The sequence below is a fragment of the Pongo pygmaeus genome, chromosome Y (genome assembly GCF_028885625.2).
Source record: "Pongo pygmaeus isolate AG05252 chromosome Y, NHGRI_mPonPyg2-v2.0_pri, whole genome shotgun sequence".
Classification (NCBI taxonomy): domain Eukaryota; kingdom Metazoa; phylum Chordata; class Mammalia; order Primates; family Hominidae; genus Pongo; species Pongo pygmaeus.
The window spans coordinates 41,116,012-41,134,271 of NC_072397.2; the positions used below are offsets into that span (position 1 = coordinate 41,116,012).

Genomic DNA, 18,260 nt, shown 5'->3' on the forward strand with positions numbered 1-18,260 from the left:
AGAACATAAAACAGTTGGCAGTGTAAATATATTGCAATTTAGCCAGCTGTGAAAGAAAATGACTGATCATTAGTAAATCAGGCAATTCTTATTTTTGTTGTTGAAAATTGTTTTACTCATTGTGTGTGTTCTTTTACTGTCAGAATTGAAATCAATTTTGTACTGCCAATTAATATCACTGTTTTATTATCATGAGATTCTTGCTTTACATTCTAAAATGTTGTCTCTGAAAAATGAGTAAAAACCAAGTAAGTTTTGTTTTTTCTTTAAAAAGGTAGTCATGAAATGCTACTCATATTTAGTAAAAATAATGAGGTGAGTGGGACATGGTGGTGCATTTGTCTAATCCCAAGTAGTTGGAAGGCTGAGGCAGGAGTGTTCCTTGAACCCTGGAGTATGAAGACTCATTGAGCTGTGAGCTATCATCTTGTCCCTGTAGTCCAGCCTGGGCCATGGAGCATAATCCTAAGTATAGAATAAAAAATAGAACTATGAAAAGTAATATAACATTACAGTTTTTAATTCACTTGTCGTAATGCATGGATAGTATACTTAACCAAAATATTTTAAATTGGTAATACACCAAAAGGTCAGATGTTTGGGTCAGATTGCTAACTAGCTCCTCAACTGGCTAAATCTGTAATAATTGGTGAAGTATTTGTTCTAACTGTAATTGATTTTTTATTGGTTAAATGGATTTACTAATGCTACCCGCTTAGGAAACTAACTGATATTAATTAGATTACCTCAAAAACTTGTTCTGAATGACACATATTAGGCAGTAAAATATTAGCTACTACAAATTGTAAATTATTTTCATCTGCTTATTTTTAAAGCTCATAATGCACATGATAAAATTCCAGAAGACCGAGAATGGCTGTTAGATACAATAGAACACTCTAAGAGTCAGTATCAAAAATGAGTATATCAGTGCATAAAATGTATGGTAGTTTTATTTGGCAGTCATTTCATTGTTTAACATACTGTTTTTTCTTACAATTTTGTAGAAGCCTGTGTCAGAATTAAGAACTCTTTAAGAAAAGAATAATCACGGATGATTGAAATTAACATTTTCAGCTGATACTGAAAATTATTCTGAATTCTACTGCATTTATATTTGTATTTTCTTTCGAAGGCAAATGGAAGTATTAAAAAGGAAATGGATACTTCCCTGCCAGGGGAGACACCATGATCTTGAAGGTGGCTTTCCCAAGGAAAGCTGGATCTATTGCACTCTAGATGTGTTGACCCATGAGATTTCCCCAAATGTGGGAATCTCGACTGCATAATTTGTGGAAGTGAAGGGCAGTGTTTGTGCTTTCACGTGGGAAAAAAAGAAAGAAAATTGAGTCATTTAGTGTATATAGAAAATTGAAAGAAAACAATAAACTGGAAAGAATTAAATATGCCTACAAAAATTGTTGTCCGCCAGTACAAAACAATAAAACATCAAATTGTTATTTATTAGAAAAATCAAATAGTGCTAGGATGACACTTGCAAATGCTTGAGAACTTTGTCTAGATGAGGTGGCTGAGGGAAGCCTCCAAAGGGCAGCAGATATATCTGGGAAAAAAGAGAAGTAATTTTTAAATGCATAAGCCAATGTTTATGTATTAATATTGCCCTTAAAAATATTTATTTTGTGAAATGATTAGCATTGGTTTGTTTGTTCTTAAAAAGTAGTTTCCTTTTGGAAGCAACTTGTGTGAAATGTCCTAAAAATTATGTAGCTAAAATAATTCAGAATTTTTCCCTAAATTATAAATCATTTGCAGGAATTGTAAAGATGTTATAGCTGTCAGCTTTCTTGCATTCCTTAAAAGTTTATTCTAACGAAGAAAATAAAATATAAGGTATAAAGTTACTTTTATAATCAAATTGTTAATATTTAAATATTTAGAATTTGGAGCCAGTTGACCATGATGCTTTAGATGGGCATAAGACCTCTCCAACAGAAGATGCTCCATTATATCCTCATTCAACAGGCTCTATGTATCAGCAGTTTAAATAATAATAATAATAATTTTCTTTTTCAAAACTCATTTTGATGATTTACTTATATGGTCTTCAATTATTATTTTATAACATATTTTGTAACTTATCTGCTGTGACTGCAAATTAAAAAAAAAATTTCTAGGACAGCTTTGGCAAGATGATCGGAGGAAGAATAGTTTAAGTGGGATCATGTTTTATTTTACCCTTGTGATATTTTCTTTGTAATTAGGTGCTACCTTGTCCTAGTTCATAAAAATGTGTGGTATTTCAATGAGTATAAAGTAATTTATTTAGTCTTTCTCAAAATCCAGTGGCAGTAAAACTTAACAATTTTGCCAGCTTTAATATGAAATTTACTATAAAGAACAAATACTGACCAAAAATATAAATAAAATCCATTTATGAGCACTTCTATGTTAAAACAAATATTTGTTTTAAAATATTCCGGGAAGATTAGCCACAATGTGAGTAATGCAGATTTGTTTTCTCTTTTCTCTTTTCTTCCCTCTTTTCTCTTTTCTTCCTTTCCTTCCCTTTCCATTTCTTTTCCTTCCTACCTTCCTTCCTTTCTTTATTTCTTTCCTTTCCTTCTCCCTTTCTTCTTTTCTTTTATTTGTTCTTTTGATAGTTTTACTCTTGTTGCCTAGGCTGAAGTGCAACGATTGTGATCTTGGCTCACTACAACTTCCACCTCCTGAATTCAAGCGATTCTCCTGTATCATCCTCTGAAGTAGCTGGGATTACAGGCATGCATCTGGCTAATTTTGTATTTTTGGTAGAGACAGTGTTTCACTGTGTTAGTTAGGGTGGTCTGGATCTCCTGAGTTCACAATCCACCCACCTCCGCCTCGGTCTCTCACTTGTAATCCTGGGATTACAAGTGGTGGGTCATTGCACCCGGCCAGGTTAATCATTTAAAGTAACATTCAGCATGACTTCTCATCAAGTTCATGTAGCCAAGGGATGGAATTACCTGAATTACAACAGTTGCCCAGGATAACAGCTGTATTGCTCAGAAACCTTATTTTTTTCACCAGAAAAAATATAAAATGGGGAAAAATGTAAAAAACAAGAAGATTTTAATTATACACGTTCTTCACATTTAATGTTTGATAGTTTAATTTCTTGTTGAGATAAAGAATATGGATATATTTTAATAGAAATTCTAAAATATTAAAACCAATATGCACAATTTTCATATGTCACAATGTGTGAAGCATAGTAGATTATATTTTTGTGCTTGGGGCACTTTTGTGGTAGAATTTATTAAGTGATGCTTCTAAAATTTGGTTTCATCTAATCCTAGTGAAGTGCATATTATCAGAATCCACAGTACCTTGAATCACCATTGTGCCAAGATTTCTGACTGCTTTGCTAGCCAGTCACAATTTTCCTTGAAAGCAGTAAGTCTCCTAGTTTATTTCTATATTATTTTAAAGCTTTTGTTGTTAGATGTAGGGTTTACTGAGGATATAAGCGCCTTCTGATTCTAAATAATTCATATAATTTTTTATTTGATGTAATATCTCAACACCCATTGTTGGAAACAATAGGATATGAAGTGTGTTGCGTAGCTTGAGGAACAGCAATTTGTTTGTTCAAATTGGTTAGAATATACTATGTTTTTCTCTTTTTATAGTACATAAGCAGTAGCATCAACCACTATGAATGCAACATGCAGTCTACCTTAGTCGAGACCTATAAATACACCATCAGGGCTACTGATATTTGTACATTGTAATCCAACTATGTTATGGCCCTTCCTAGTTGGCCTATTGTTATTTGCCGTCTGTTTCTCTTGTGGCCTAGACTTAGATTTTGGAATTTCTCTTCCTTAGAGAGTGTAAGAGAAATATGTGTGGATTAATCTTATCTCTGTATTACTGCTGCATCTCTATAAGTTTGCTACCTCAAGTGAATGCATCATGTTGTCCTGGTTCTAATCACCTCCCAATCATCCTGGAGAGGATTGTTCAAATGGAAATCAACATGTCCTTCTTTAATGCACCCCTTAAATTATTACTGACATATTTGTGTAAACAGCTTTCCACATCTAAACTTCTATTTATTTTGAAATCTATAACAAATTATTCATACCTATATTCTCCCTCCTATACAACCAAACTTTAGAAACTATTCCTTCTAACTGTATTTTTTACCCATCAACTAACTCACTTATTTGTTTGCTCAATAGCTTTCACAGCCTATAATAATCTGTCATTCTATTTTCTACCTCCATGAGATCAACTTTGTTATTTCTCACATATAAATAAAAAGATGCAATCTTTGTCTTTTATATTTCCTGGCTAATTTCACTTAACATAATGTCCTTTGTATGAAGCCTTTTTCTGAGTAATGTTTAGTCAATGTATTGAGGTTTTATGAAACTGAAATAATCACTTACATGAAATTTACCTTAACTGTGACCAAAATTCCTTGGGTACATAGGACTGTAGTTTGGAAACAGCTAAATGAACAAAGATGTCTTGAAGCTGTCTTAGGACACTAATATTGTACTCTTTTCTATCTCTTGTCTTACTTAACTTTGGTTTGTCTTCTAATTAATAAAACAATTCTAGTAAGTTATCTTGAGTACCAACATTAAAGATCAAAAGAAATCAGTAATGCACTAATTTAACTTTATAAATACAAGGAAAGAAGTTACAACAAATACCAAAAGTTACTGAATAAGGTGATATACTGATTATGCTCCTAATTTTCAAAACACTTAATTTATTTTTTAATTTTTATGATTATTGCTTATTTCAAACATGGACTATTATAACTGAGTTCACAGAGAAGTTATTATTAAAGAGCAATAAAATAATAATATACACTGGATGTAATACAGTAAAGTTTGCTCAAGTAGGCAGGAGTAAAGACAAGTAAGTCCTCGGCCATGAGTAACTTTGGGGGAATAAGTACAGTTTGGGGAGTAAGTTAATTAGTCTTTCTAGGATTCAGAATCTTCTTTTGAGAATAATGCATTTTCCAAATTACATAAGATTATTTACATGATTAAATCAGAATTATTAACACTCAATAAATATGCCTATTAACCATAGTTGTGGAAGGAAGGGGAGCATAGACAGAAGCTCCAAAAGTCAAAACATGTCTGTAGCCATATAGCAAAATACTCTTTGTTTACAAGTATCTAAGAAATTTCTGTATGCTTTTAATTGTGTCTTAGGTTTGTGACAAAGAAAGAAACAATATCCACGTCCTGCCCTGGAGAAGCTGATTGCATAGAAAAAGAAACAAGGCAGACATATGTGCCACAGTATGTTGCTGAGACAACATAAAGCCAAAGCAACCAAGTACAAAGGTGAGATATCTAATTTGCAATTTTATATTCTGTCTGTTTCATTTGCTTCTTGCTGGTATGATTAACCATCACTATATGTGTTAAATTCCACACCCTAGGGGGCATACGGGCTATAGTATTGGAACTTACATTACAATTTTTCTTCCAATAGTGGCTGTTAAGGAAGTATTGGTGAACATCCCATATGAAGACTCCACTAAAAGTAAAGCTACCACGACTGCAATGTTTGGATGATATAATTTACTGGATCTAGCAAAGAGAAAGAAAGTGTGTGTTTTGTAATCCTATATATGATAAGTACTGAGAAGCTAGTAGCTAAAAGACAAACTATTTCTGCCCACTGAAAGGAAAAAAAGAAGAAATTGTAGAACCATTTACTACAGTTAAAATATTCTAATTTTTAAATTTAGTTTCTATCAATATCTGTACAGAAAAGTAAAAAAAATAACAATAATAAAGATCTTGAGTATAAACATTACCAAAATTTAGGTATCCCATATTCTCTTATTTGGAGATGTATCCTAAATAGGTGACCTACCACTATGATCTAACTTTTTTACCGCTTTATATTCAGATGAATACCTTTCGTAGGCAGTTTCATGATAATTCTTAACTAATATTTTTTACAAGTTCACATAACATAATTTGAAGAAGAAATTTGTTTCTTTAGCAGAAAAAGCTCTCACTTGAGAAAAATATAGAGAGAAATTTAGAAAAAGCACAGCTTATGAAACAGATAACATAAATATATCAGTCATAGTATCTCAGAGATTTTAGCCATATTATGAAGAAGATCTTCCCGCATAATTCCTTTAAAGTACAGTAATTTCTGAGAGAAAAACAGTAGCTGCTATCAGAATCTTCAAAGTAATAATAATTTATAATTAGAATTTACCTAACTGTTCTGCTTCTCATCTTTGAAAACTCATTGTCTATATTTTCACCTATGCATTCAATTGCAAGAATACTGTTCCTGGTGGAAACTATATATATATATATATATATATATATATAAAATATATATATACACACACATAAATTATATATATTATATATAGTTTATACTATATAAAATCTATATATAATATATAATTATACAATACTATATATAGATTTATATATAATATATGGATTTACATAACAATATATTATATAATTATATATTATAAAATATATTATATATAATGTATATATAGTATATTATATGTGGCTGTTGAATCACAGAATTCATGTGACAAGTAGCACCAGTATTTTTGATTCCCACAAGTTTTCTGGTGGGTGAGCTCTAACAGAGAGCAGATATTCCCACTCAAAAGTGCTCACAACCTGAGATAAGAAGAAAAAATAATGCTTGTAGTATGAAAATAATTCTATCCACTTGTCTGTTCATCAAGTGACAAATTAATATCAACAACAATTCATTTATCAATACAGCCATCTTTGAAGGAGTATTTTAAATTTTGATATTAACAACAAATCCAGTAACTATACAGATTTTTAACTACAGATCCCTTAGGTCCATATTTTAATGACATTATCTGTTTGTTTTTTTAAAAAAATTTGTTTGTTTAAAAAAAATCTTTTGAATATATACATTTTCTATGTCAATGCAACTGTAGATTAATTAACAAAAAAAAGTGTTTTTATGGAGGAAACTCTTCTTTCTACATAGATCCCACAAGACAAATAAAGATCTGACCTTTTAAGCAGTGAGTTTAGCTAGAAAATTCTGCAATGTGCTAGAAAATACACTCACACAGATAAAAACATAAACAAATATAACTTCACATTTTCCAATTAAAGATCTGTAAAGAATGTGTTGTGAATTGTATTCTTAAACCTCAGTTTTCTCTTGAAATGAACTAAATTTTGTTATCATTTGTTAATTTACTTATATGACTTCCCACCCTGAGTTTCAGTTCTGTGTAAGATTTGAACATTACTACTTACTTTGTTGGACAGAGGTGGATATTTAGAAGTAATACAGTGCACTCAAAATTTTTCTTCTCACATTATGATTTTTAAAGCCATACCTCTCTTAGAATTTAAATAAAATAACATTAAGCAACTTCAAGGCTTGGTTTATTAAAATATTTCTCATGAACACATTTTAAATACAAACATTTTCTACCATTAAATTTGGCTTCTTTTTACACTAACGTTTCAGTGTTTTTTAACATATGATTCAATAAAACTCAGTTTAGTTATCAACACCAAGTATAGGGGAACACTTAAGAAATACATAAATTTTTAATTTAATATTGTCTGACATAAATAATTTTAAATATATAGCTAATAAAATGTTAAACAAGTTGATCAAAAACAAACTAAAAAAAGAGTTAATTTTTTTTCTAAATGAAAATACACTTTCAAAGTCAACTCCTATTAATGATCAAAAACAGCTTTATAATTTAAAAACTTCCTAGGCATTCCTTTGTCTATATAATATATTGCATTCAAATTCAGGAGTTTGAGATCAGCCTAGCCAACATGGCAAAACTCAGTCTGTACTAAAAATGTCAAAAAAAAAAACAAAAACTGCCATTTAAGCTGGCAGGTGCCTGAGGTACCAGCTACTCAGGAGGCTGACTCAGGAGAATTGCTTGAACCTGAGAGGCAGAGGTTGCAGTGAACTGAGATCCTGCCACTCCAGGTTGAGCAACAGAGAAAGATTTAATCACACCCCAATCACATGCCAAAAATAAAAAATAAATATTTAAGAAAAGATCAAATTAACTGTGAATACATCAGGTATTGTTTATGTCAGTTCACCTGAGCAAAGACAAAAATCCATTTACTGATGGAACTTATGTTTTCACTTTAGTGGAAAGTAGTGACAATATCTAATGATTTTATTTTTATGTAAGAAAGATAAGGATTTTGGGTTCATTTATAAGCAGGTGAATAGCATAAGCTCAAAGGAGATTTGAGCAAAGTTCTTGAAACAAAAAGGAGCGCAAAACCTCTGAAATCACAGTGTATACTGAGGCTCTGAACAAGAAAGAGGATGGTAGAAGAAGATATGCAAAAGAGAATAATAAGAAAATAATATATGGTTTTTTGTGACATTATAAAGACCATGGTTTTAGCTTAGGAAACAGGGAAGCTGGTATTGAATGTTCATAGGTAGAGTTACTTTTTAAAGTAAGGGCAACATTCTATACTTAAATAATAGTGATGGTTTCATAACATTTGGAATATCCTACAAATCACTGAACGTGTACTTTAAAATGGTTAATTTTATAGTATCTGAGATATAATTCACCTAGTTGTAATAGTAGTGATAGTGTAATACTTGTAATAGTGTAAGGTAGGAGATCAGTAAAGAGGCTGAGTTAATCAGATGAGAAAGGTGGATAACCTGTATCTGGGTGACAGCAAGAAAAATAGGGAAAAGTGGTTAGATTCTGGACCTGTTTTAAAAGGAAAACATGCAGAATTTGAGGATTAATAGAAATGAGGAGATGTAAAGAAAAGCATCAAGGATGACCTTACAGTTTTAGGCCTGTGCAACAGGATGTAATTACTGTCAGGTGAAACGGGATACACTTGGGGGAAGTTGTTTGGAAGGAGCACCAGAATTCAGTGTATAGCCTTGAGATCAAATTGCCTGTTAAACATGAGTATGTGCAATAGAGCCATATATGATTTGGTCTTTGGTAAGAGAGTGGCAGGAGATTACCATTTGGGACTCATAGTACCATTCAGAAATCCATTGTACAGGAAGAGATAACTGGGAGATTGAGAGCAAATTTATCAGGAATAGTTCAAGGAAGAGGGTGAATAAGAAGTAACTTATATTTGGCCAGGCCTGGTGGCTTGCATCTCCAATGTTAGCACTTTGGGAGCTTGAGGCAGGCAGATGGCTTGATCCTAGAAACTCAAGTCCAGGCTGGGATGCATGGGAGAGACACCATTTCTACCAAAATTAGCTAGTCTGTGTGCCTGTAGTCACAGTCACCCAGGAGGCTGATGTGGAAATATCACCTGAGCATGGGAGTTTGAGGCTGCAGTGAGTTCTTGATGGCACCACTGCACTCCAGCTTGGAAAACAGAGACAGACCCTGTCTCAGTAAACAAACAAACAACAAAGACAAGAAATTAAAAAATATATATATATATTATATTTGGCAAAAAAAAATGGTGATTATTTTAATTATAGTATATTTGGTAGACTGTTGGGGATGAGTGCCTGACTGGTAAGGTAAGTCTAATTTTCAAGTGAGAGCACATTATCAATAGAAAAAAAATTCACCTGAAATTCAATATAACATTTTAAATTTAGCAATTAGGGTGTCACTGATGGTCTTTGAGAAAAGACTGTGACTTCATTGTTGTGGGATAAAACGTGAGACAGAACATGAACTGATGGAAAGAAAATACCTAATAGAAATTCTCTGTTGAAATTAAAAGCAGAGAAAAGTGTCAGTACCAAAAGAGACAGTTTCTGTTGTGGATCGTAAAATATGGAGTTTTTATATATGTGTGATAAGAAAATCAGGGCAGTGAAGAAGAGAATAAAAGAAATTACGTGAAAGAGGAAAAGATCAATCACATTGATGGGTTGGGTCCAGGAGGATGTATTTTAAAATGTGATAAAGCTTTTTGTCTTTGAATAAACACGTGCATATAGTTAAAGGTGTGATTTAGATCAGAATAATAAACAACAGAAGTTGAGGAATTTAATACTCTACAGTAAAAAACTTAACAAATTGAAGGAAACGATGTTTATGATAAGTTATGAGAATAAAAGCAATGCAAGGAAAGTTCAGGAAATGAACTTCTTATCAAATAAAAATAAAATAGGTAATTTCTTGATTCTTCCCTCCCACTTTTTTAAACTACTACTTCTATTTTTCCCGTTGATATATTTTAACAAATGACCAACATCTTCTGGGGAAATATTATGTTCTGTCTCTGCTAATTTGCATTATATTCTTACACATTTCATGTCTTTTTATTATATTAATAGAATTTTTAGTCAGAAAAGTTTTCTGTCTAAATTCCATTCCAATATTTACTTGATTTAAAAGTAAGTCAAGGAGTTTACTTTTAAAAGTACTGTTGCCTTTTATCTTCCTTTCTATGCACTTTTGTTGAATATTGCTTCCCACCCATAATGACTAATTGATCTTCACAATGTATCATTAATTTCTCTTATAGTTTGTCTAGAAAGAACCTAATATGAGCTTCTTCATACCCTGCCCCAACAAAATAGAATTTACACCTTCTATAACCATGCGAAGTCTGGATTTCCTTTCTATTTAAAGTGAAGCTTTACTTGATTAATAACTTCATAGCATCAAGCCAAGAAACAGTATTTTAAATGCAAAATGACCAACGTCTAACAATAAGTGGAACTTAAAGGGCCCACTGTTTTTTAGTCCTTTCCAAATTAGAAATATCTGCTAGATAGTTTTCTTAGTGTCATCACGGTTGGACTTGGCTTAGACCTTGTACGGTTTTGTTTTAGTCAATGTCAGCGGCAGACACTGGCTGCAGAGCACAAAAAGAAAACTTCTGAGAAATATATCCCTTTCTTCTTACTACTTGAAGACAGGACAATCATCTTGATGTTAAGAGGTAGTTAAGTCCTCATAGTACTTTTGTTGTCTATTTCCTTGAAACAATGTTTGCTGAGGAAATAGTATGTCAAGTTATTTGACATATTGACTAAATTATGTCAAATGCTTTAATTGACTGCATTATGTCAAATGGTGGTTCAATATTTCCTAAACCAGATATATATATTTTTATTGTGATTAGTGGTCCATATTTACCTTTTTACATTTTCCATGAATAGTGAATTATACGGAATCTTGTTTTCTTCTATTTGGATTTGATATGGAACTATACTGGATTCACTGAAAAGAAGAGTTTGAATTAGCAGCATGCTAAGAATGGACACCGTGTTTGAAGAGACTGATAAAGAAATTACAAGAGGAGTTTCATGTTTGGAAGAAAAAATGGTCCTTGGGCACACACACCATATGAGCTTTACTTTCAGTATTCTCTGCACAACTGTTCGGTGCTATGGTGAGGCACCTATGCATTGTATATATTTGAAATTAATTGAAAAGCCATTGACAGATTCTGATGTCATTTGCCATGAACTTTATTACTGTGTAAGTACTTTTGGATCAAATTACCCTAAAGTTTTTCAAAAAAGACTTTAGAAGAAATAAAGTTGCATTACTTTTTTTTTGGCACGTTTTTCCTTTAGGATCTACAATGAGGTAAGTGACATAAATCTCTCTCATTCTGTTTCCAACAAGTAAATAGAATACAAATAGTTCACTAACAAGATTAAGGATCAGGTAATCATTGTTCCTCTAAGTGAAATGCATCCCTGTTTAGTTTTATTTAGTTTTCACAATTTTGAAAGTTTTCCTATTCAATTTTTATCAGTCATAAGATAATGATAGTTTTTAAAAAATGAAAATGGTATTTAGTTAGTGTTTTTTTCTGCTCCCTTTAATATTATTCTCATTCAACCTAACGGGCATTCTAAATAGTAATGAGGGATATGAATATAACCTTAAATTAAGGAATGAGGGCAGAGTGAGAGAGAAGTGAGTATGGCTCAAAAATAATCTCACAAGTTTTATTTGTCAACTCATGTGATTTAACATGTTAGTAGTAGATTTTCTACTCATCCTTAAATTCAGAGCTGTGACTTAGAATATAACAATGTAGCTAAACAATTCATTTCCATATGACTTCTGTCTTCTACTATACTGATTTTCACGAGTTCTATAAATTTTGTAAGAACTAATTTCATTCAGATCTGCATTTAGACTTCCAAGATAGTAAAATGTATAAAAATATATACATTTTATAGAATTAGGAGTCATTGGGGATAAGCATTACCTTTCTTTAAAAGGTAAGTGCAAAAGTTTATAAACACATGCAAAAATGTGCAATCTCACGATTTAATCTATTCAAATAAAAATTAGTAATAGCTAGACCATTAGTGACACTAGCAGGGCAATAAACCCTCCTGCAAAGCCAAAGCATTAATACCAGTGATAATACATTAAGTGGTTTTGGGCCATAATCTGGAGAAAATTTAAGTTTAATTGACTGAATCTCCTGAAAGAGAAGGACTTAGGCAGAAACAAAAAAAAATGAACAATACATTAGCCAGAAATCTCAACAAATAAATAAGACACCTGAAAATATTAGAACCAATAAATCTCCATGTAGTAAAAACACACCTAGTTTTGTTGCTGTAGTTGTCGTGGTTTATAGACAGTGTCTGTCACACAGGCTGGGGGGCAATGGTGTGATCTCACCTCCCTGCAACCTCCAACTACCAGGTTCAAGGGATTCTCCTGCCTGAGCCTCCCAAATAGCTGGGACTACAGGCACACACCACCAAGCCCAGCTCATTTTTTTGTTTTTAGTAGAGATGGCGTTTCACTATATTGGCCTGGATAGTCTCAAGCTCCTGACCTCGTGTTCCACAGAACTTGGCCTCCCAAAGTGGTGGGATTACAGGCATGTGCAATCATGCCTGGCAAGAGTTTTCTTTGTTACAATGTTTATTTAAGAAACTTTATACATTTCTTAAATTTCTTGCAATAGGCTGAGCATGGTGGCTCACACCTCTAGTCCCAGCACATTTAAAGGCCAAGGCATACAGATCATCTGAGGGTGGCAGTTTGAGGCCAGCTTAGATGACATGGTGAAACCACCCCTACTACAAATACAAAAGTAGCTGGGTGTGGTGGCATGCCCCTGTAATCCCAGATACTTAGGAAGTTGAGGCAGTAGAATCACTTGAACCTGGAAGGTAGAGGTTGCAATTCTGTGATGATGAGAAATGTTGAAATATTTATATATATTATGTGTGTGTATATATATATACACACAGCCACAGAACACACACACACACTACACCTGTTAGCTGTGTATATGTATTCTTTGGTAAACAGAAGACACATATTTTTAATTGGGTTATTATTTTCTTGTTCTTTTGAATCTGTTTTTATTTCCTTGTACATTTTGATTAACCCCTCATCTAATGGACAGTTTGCAAATATTTGCTCTCTTTATATTAGTCTGGTGATTTATTTTATTTTATTATTTTTTCTGTAAATAATTTTTCTTGTATGATGTAACCTCACTTTTCTGTTTGTGCATTTTTTTTTGTTTGCGTTGTTGAAGTCTTATCCAAAAAATATTCTTGCCCAGACCAAGGTCATTAAATGTGTTTTGTGATTTATTCTACTAGTTTCACAGCTTGGTGTTGTCATTACATCTTTAATTTTAAATATTTTTAAATATATATTCTTATAGGTCAGGTCTCACTATATTACCTAATGTAGAGCTCAGTGGCGTAAGTGTTTCATGCTATAGCTTTGAAGAGTTAGGCTCAGGTGATCCTCCCTGCTGGGACCCCTGAGTAGCTAAAATTATAGGGACACTCCACTGCACTAGGATTTTTAATCCATTTGAGTTAATTTTTGTGTTTGGTGAGAGATAGGGTTCTAATTATGTTCTTCTGCATATAGCTGTCTTGTTTTCCCAGCACCACTTATTGAAGAGACTGACATTTCCTCATTTTGTTTTCTTGGCACCTCTGCAGAATATCAGTTGGCTATACAGGTGTAGATTTATTTTTGCTCGGTGTGTTCTATTGTATTGGTTTATAACATTGTGACATCCCCAGTTCTGTGGATTCAATCCCCAACCCCATTGACATCTTCAGGATAGCTCTGGCTATTCACAATTTTTGTGGTTTCATATTTACTTAGGATTTGTTTTCAATTTCTGTGAAAAATGCCATTGGTGTTTTGATAGAGACTGCATTCAACTTGTGCACTTCTTTGGATCATATAAACATTTTAACCACATTACTTTTGCCAATCAATGAACATAAATATCTTTCCATTTATGTATGTCATTTTAACATTTTATTAGTGTTTCATAGGTTTCAGAAAGCAGATTTTTTTTATCTCTTTGGTTAAATTTACTCCCTTTTATCCCCCATACCTATTGTGAATGACACTGTGTTCTTAAACTTTTGGGTTTTTTTTTTTTTGTTATTTTGCTGTTAGTGAATGGAAATGCTGTGCAATTTTATATGTTGATTTTGTAAACTGAAATTTTACTGACCTTCTGTAATAGTTCTGACTACTTTTTACTTGTGTTTTTAAGCATTTCCATAGTATTTCATTAGCATATATGTACAATTTCACTCCTTTCTTTCTAATTTGGGTAGCTTTTCTTACTTTCTCTTGTCTAATTGTTCTGGCTAAGGACTTTTATTATTACATTAATAGAAGTAGTGAAAATGAACATCCTGGTCTTCCTTCAGATCTTCACAGAAATGCTTTCAACTTTTAATTCCCTTTGAGTGTGATATTAGCTAAAGGTTTGTATACATGGCATTATCTGGTTATTTGGGTCTATGTCTTTTGTTGTGTTGAGTTACAGTTGTTCCATGCAAAATTTGTTAAGAAATTTTATTGTGAAAATGTTGAATTTTGTCAAAAAGTTTTTTAACTTATTGAAATGACCACACAGATCTCGTTCTTTATTTATGCAAAATATGATGTATGACATTTAATGATTCCAGTATATTAAACCATTCCTTCATCCCTGTAATGTCACTTGATCACGGTGAATGATTTTCTAAATGGTCATTATAAGTCATTTTCCCAGTATTTTATTGAGGATTTTTACAGTATGTTTAACAGATATATTAGCCCATAGTTTTCTCTTTTTTCTTGTATCCTTGTCTGGTTTTGTAATCAGCATAATGTCATCCCAATGGAATGAGTTGGAACAGTTCTCATATCTTCCTTTTTGTTTTATGTTTTGACTAGGTTAAAAAAAGTGGCAGTAGTTTCTTTTTTGTGGCAGATAGAATGCAGCAGTGAATACATCAGGTCCTGGGCTTTTCTTTAATAGGTGACCTTTTGTTGCTGATTTGATTTCTTACCATTAATTTGTTTCTGGGTATCAATGATGGTATCTGTTTTATGACCCTGATTTCCTTTATTAGGGGCTTTGTTGGTTTGTTTTTTGTTTTTTGTTTTTTGTTTTTTTACTTTTGAATTTAGATTTTTGTTTTTCTAACTCCTTCATTGAAACATCAAGTTGTGTATTTGATATCTTCTTGTAGTTGAAGGCATTTATTGCCATAACTTCCCTCTTAAAACTGCTTTGGTTGAACCTCATAGGTTTTGGTGTGTTGTGTTTCTATTTTAGCCTCAAGAAATATGGTGATTTCTCTTTAATGTCTTCACTGACTCATTGGTTATTCAGAAGCATGTTGTTTAATTTTGATGTAATTATGAATTAGTGATTTCAGAAGAGATACTTGATATGACTTTGATCTTTCCAAATTCATTAAGATGTGATTTTTTACCTAATGTATGACATATCCTGGAAGATGTCTCATGTATGCAGTGGAGAAGAATGTTGATTCTATAGCTCTTGGATGGATAGTTCAGTAACTGTTTTTAGCATTTTTCCTACACGGCATTTTCATCCAATGTTTACTTATTAATTCTGTCTGCATTATCTATTCATTGCTGAAAGTAAGGTGCTGAAGTTTTCTAGTATTATCTTGCATTTTTTTCTTCCTTTGGATCTATTAACATTTGTGTTATATATATGCATATATTACTTGTACAGATATATTCCTGTTACAATATGTTTTTTTTTCTGCTGGTTAATTCTGTATCCTCTCTTTGTCTTTGATGTTTGGTGGTTTGATTATATTAAGTCATAGGGATATTTTTATTGAAGTTGAATGTGATTGTAAGCCTTTGATATTCCTATAGCAGAATATTTATATTTTATTTATGTTTGAAAAGGCTTCTGTTATTATTTCTCTAAATAAGCTTTCTACTCTTTTTTTATACATTTTTTTGAGATGGAGTTTGCTCTTTTCTCTCAGGTTGCAGTGCAATGGTGTGATTGTGGCTCACTGCAACACCCACTTTCTGGATTCCAGTGATTCTCCTGAGTTCCAGTGATTCTCCTGACTCAGCTTTCTGAGTGGCTGGGATTACAGTTGTCCAACAATACACACGGCTTATTTTTGTATTATAATAGATAAACTGTTTCACCATATTGTCCAGGCTACTCTCAAGCTCCTGACAACATATGATCCACCTGCCTTGGCCTGCCAAAGTGCTAAGGATACAGTCATGAGCCATCACACCCAGCTTTACCACACTCTTAAATGCCAGTGTCTGATACATTTGCTCTTTGGATGTTATCCCATTAATCTCATGAATCTTATTTATGTTTTCTCCCCTGACTGTATATTTTGAATTGACTTGTCTTTGAGTTTTGCTGCTTGACCACTTCTATTGTCACTTCTGTCAATTGTATTTTTTATTTTGTTGTGTTTTTTCTTCAAGATTTCTGTTTGTTTTTTCCTCCCATTTTTGAATCTCTTGTGTAAGTTCTCTGTGTAAATTCTCTGTGTAAAATCTCTTATGTAAATTCTCTGATAAATTTCAGAATTCTTTGTGTCTTGCTGAAGTTCACTGCATTGTCTTAAAACAACTATTTTGAATTCCTTGTCAGGCCATGTGTCCATGCCCATCTCTTTTGGGTCAGTCACCACCACCACTTTATTTTAACCACTTGATGCCATCATGTTTCTCTCATCGATCCTAATGCTTGTGACTGCATCAATATCTGTGCAGTGATGTATGTGACTAATTCAGTGTTTGTAGTTTGTCTTTGTTTGGAAGCTTTCTTCCACAGTAAGACTGTCCAGAGATTCAGGGCAATGAGAAGAAGGAAATTAAGGTCTTTAAGCCTACTATAGCTTCAGCCCTGGTAGCATGAGGGGAAACATTAATGAGCAGACTTTCATGGCAGGAGTAATTTGACCGACAATGTTGACTCAGTGCCAGGTTGCACCTGCATCACACAGTTAAGCACTGGGTGCACTCAAGGCCTGTAGCTTCCATGGTCTGCCCTCTGAACTTTATTCAGTGCCTGAGGTTACTGTAGTCAATCAGCAGGAATATTGACTGGAACTCAGCTACATTCAGCTGAGGTCATAGTTTCTAATCTGTTGCCGGGGTTGGTCTACATGATTACCTCTGAGTTTCAACCTCCCAAAATGCTGGGGTAAGGGGACAGGCAAATAAAAGTACTATGCATACTTCCTTTGCCCAAGCAAGCCTCCCACCTCCGCCTCCTGAATAGTTAACACCACAGGAATGTGCCACCATGCCTGGCTAAAATTTTGGTGTTTTGTGGTTGTTTTTGTTGGGCTCAAGTGATCTACTCACCTCAGTCTGCTAAAGTGCTAAGGTTACAGGTATGAGTCACTGCACCCAGCTAAAATTTACTTTCTGAAATTTAACTTTTAGGTCATTTCCTTTTATTCAGTCTTATTCCTCATAAATGCAGTTAAGAATGTTATTGCTTTAGAGTTTCTCTTTGGGTATTCCTGAAGGAATAAATGGACTCGATAGTAATTTTCTAAATGGTGTTAGAAAATGAATAATTACTTTAGTTGAGTAAAGTCTATTTGGCCTTTTTTTGTTTTCTGTCTTCATTTCATTGTGTATAAAGATTGTATTATTTTAACCCTCCTGTATATGTGAAATGAATTTTTACTCTTTCAACTGAATGTAGTAGAAGATTGTTTAAACTGATTATTCAACTACTATATAATTTTGGTTTTCTTCTTTGTGCATATTAGTCTAATTATTGGGATAACAATGTCAAAATTAAATTAATTTTCTTCTTAAAACTTTCTGATAAAATTCCCTAAATACACACAATCAAAAATGTGCCCACACATATCACTTAATTTCTAAAACTTTTAATTTTTCTGCTTCTCTAGTACCTTGTATTCCATCACTCAGCAAAATCTGGCAGCTCCACTTCCAGAATTTACTTGAACTGCACAGCTTATTTCTGATTTCCTGTTATCACCATAGTCTAAAACACAGT

The 18,260-nt window shown here is 32.8% G+C and overlaps 1 non-coding gene across 1 annotated transcript; it reads left to right on the forward strand.

Annotated features, from left to right (window-relative positions):
* The first annotated feature begins 1,163 nt into the window (after positions 1–1,163).
* On the forward strand, positions 1,164–1,323 carry LOC129026004 (U1 spliceosomal RNA). The gene has a single exon (XR_008497389.1). It is a non-coding gene; the product is annotated as a U1 spliceosomal RNA (small nuclear RNA).
* Positions 1,324–18,260: the final 16,937 nt, after the last annotated feature.